Consider the following 3,548-nt stretch of genomic DNA (forward strand, 5'->3'; position numbering starts at 1 on the left):
CCAATTTAAAAGCATATATACAAGATGTATAAAACACCATATATCACATATGTCATAATACCTAAACTTAACATATAAATTGGTTTGGTTTGAATATTTTGATAGAGAATTAGTAGATATTTTAACTATTTTTGGTGTTTTGAGTATATTTTAGCTATTTTAGACATTTACTTTTGGCTATTTGTATATATTTTCAAGTATTTTAGACAACTTAAAAGTATTTTATATATTTTGAATGTTTTTCATATACATTAAATCTAAAAATAATTAATATATTTAGATATATAAATCCATTTCGGATACATTCGGGTACCCGAAATACTTCGGTTCGGGTCGGGTTCGGTTTCGGTTCTCTGGATACGAAAATTTTGAACCCCTTCGGATATTTAATCAATTTCGGTTCGGGTTCGGTACTACTTTTTCGGATCGGATTCGGTTCGGTTCTTCGGATTCAGTTTTTTTGCCCAGCCTTAATACATATAAAGATCTCAAATATATTTAATGATCATTTCATAAAATTTCGAGAAATATTAAAAAGGAAACAAATAGAAAAAAATAGGAAAGTAGTTATTAGGTTATTTAATGTTTCTCGCAGACCGAAATTAAATTAGGGAATCGTGGTTAATGACAAACCAAAAAAACGGTTAAGAGATAACCGATGCAGAAAGTCAAAACTGCCCTTAATGAAAAGGAAGGAAAGGCTAAACCGGTAGGGGCAGAAATAGTAAAATTCAAAGGTGTATCATGTTTTAATAGTTTAGATAGATGTTGAATGTTAAGTTCTAGTTATGTATATAGAGGACATGCAGTATAGAAAATGTTATGGGAGTGTTTACTTTTTATATAATTATATTACTACTATCATATAGTTGTATAACTATATATAACAATACCAAAAGAACATTATGGCGTTTAGTTGACTCGTTAGAGGTAGTATATATTAAAATTGTCTTAACATACATAAACGTTTAGCAATCCAACGTCTAAACAAACCAAATGTCATATTTATACGTAGGAAATATACGGTTAATATCAAAAGGAAATATTCCTTAAAAAAAGATAGTGGCACTGTTGGAATATATGAAAGAACTAAGGGGGATGTATTCAATCTAAAATTTGAGATGATTTGACTTTTAATGAGGTTTTAGATGATTTTAAGGAATTGTAGAGAATAAAATGATTTTTGTTAAACCACTTTAGAATATCACCTAAAATCATGGGATTTGAGTTTTATTTTTTTTAACTAAGAAACTCCACCCAAACACTCTAAAATCACTTGAAAACTTTAAAATTTTACAACTTAAAATATTTTCAATAACAGTGGATTTCAGAATACTTTATAAAATGTCAAGTTAAATAACACTAGATTTTAAATGAGTTTTTAAAATTCATGTTTCAATAATAGTGGATTTGTCATTTTGACACAAATCACCTAAAACTTTCAATTGAATACACCCCCTAAGAGGATCTCAAAAAAATTCTCATGTTTTAATAATATAGATTTAGTTTTACCGGTGATGTCTTGAGATTTTACATTGCTTTAACCATCATTTTGATTCACATTTTGTTCATTTATATGCATTTAGAGAACCTTTAGGTTTATAGTATTTGCATTTGTCTTATCAGATGTTGGAAATATTTTTCATGGAATTTGGAGCAATTGGAACATGAAATGAGGTTAAAGAGGTGATTCCGTGAGACGGAGTGATGACAAAGTTTCACAGAGGCCAGAAGCAACGGTCGAGGAGTCCTAACCATAAGCTGCTGTAGACACATAGTGGGCAGGTGTAGCGATTTCCTGAAACCGCTGCAGCTCTCAAGAAGCAAATATCCAAGAAGTGCCAAACTTCATAGCGGCAAGTGCAAGCCGCTAGAAGAAAATATGTACTAATATATGATATTTATAATTTATATATAATATTTATATATAATAGTAATATATATCCCTGTTCGGAATCGGGAAGAGGCAGTGGTGTCATGTAGCCGCTACAAAAATAAATGAGGAGCACATCAGTGCTAACCCTTGTTGCTGTCTTTAGCAGCAACTAGCATCCCAGTCTCCTAACCGTTGTAGACTACCAGTGACGGTCCACAGCGGTTTGTTGATCCTCAAAAAATCAAGATTCGACCTTTGATCAAATGTTTTATCATTTTATTTAGGTTCGACCAAGGTTTGTTGGGTCGACCCAGTTCGCATGAAAAAACGTATTTAAGTGGTTTGGGTGACAACCGTCGGTGGCTCTAGCTCTGCGAGGTTGGCTCTAGCTCTTTAGACTAACCCTCGATGGACCGTCGGCCGGATCCGAACACACTGTCCGCCATGAAGTAACGGTGACATCATGATTTGCTATTCAATCATGTTCGTCGGAGTGGGGCTTCATGCTTCTATTATCTTCTTTCCCTCATTTGTGACTCTTTCTCTTAGATTTCATATCTTGCTCTAGGTCTGTTTGTTTTTTTCTGAGTCGCACTTCTTTAGGTTTTTGGTTTTTCAGGTAAAGACTTGTATTTTCTTATATCTTTTTGGGTTAATTATATTATAATACAATATTAATTAAAATAATAAATTTAAAGAAACAAAAAAATGAGCATAAACAACAATTTATTTGATTTGTTTTTTATGAGATAGAAGAGGATAAAAGCGGCTGACAAAAAAAAAGAGAGGATAAAAGAGATAAAAAGAACAAAAAGGTTGAAAGCTAACCTCGGGCGTTAGATCATATCTTTATCAGTGGTTCATATTGAGTTTGATAGTGATCTTTCTCATTCTTTATTAACCAATCAAAATTTAAATTTAAATTTCTTTTGTATTGAAATTTAAATCTTTCATTTACAATAAACATCAAGTACAAAATATATATATATTTTGATATTTTTGTTTGAATGTAAACCTTAAATATAAAACCTTTCATTTGACAAACCTTATAAGGTTAAATTAAAATATGAAAATCAATCTAAAAATGTATATTTTAAAGTTATAATAAAAAATCAAAATGCATATTTTGTATACGAAACTAAATTTTAAATATCATTGTATTAATCATATGTTATTGATATTTATATATATATATATAATAAATAGTTGAATTTTGTATATATTTAAATATTTTTATAATAATTTTTATTGGTTTTTTTGCAAAATTGACCTACAACTTAAAGTCAAACACAAAACTAACCTCTTTTTTTTTGAAAATTGGTTTTGCCCTATTCACCCCACAAGTTCATATAATTTACGAAAATGCCATCAATTTTTTTTTTTTTTCGAAAATGACATCTTTACTCTCTCACCCTCATCATCTTCAAGTAATTACAAGATTGTCATTGTCATCAATACCACAACCACCATGAACAACCAATTTGAAGCTCTTAATGCTCCCAAAATCGATTTACCCTTCTTCTTTTTTCATTCTTGTGAACTAAACACAACATATCTCTCACTTTCTCTCTACAATGAGCTAAAAAAACCCAAGATTTTGATTCTAAAATTTTTATGGTTCATAGAGTCATAGAAGCTAACGATTCTGGGTGGGTGACTTTCGTTTGTGATT

Source organism: Brassica oleracea, chromosome C3, assembly GCF_000695525.1.
Source record: "Brassica oleracea var. oleracea cultivar TO1000 chromosome C3, BOL, whole genome shotgun sequence".
NCBI lineage: Eukaryota > Viridiplantae > Streptophyta > Magnoliopsida > Brassicales > Brassicaceae > Brassica > Brassica oleracea.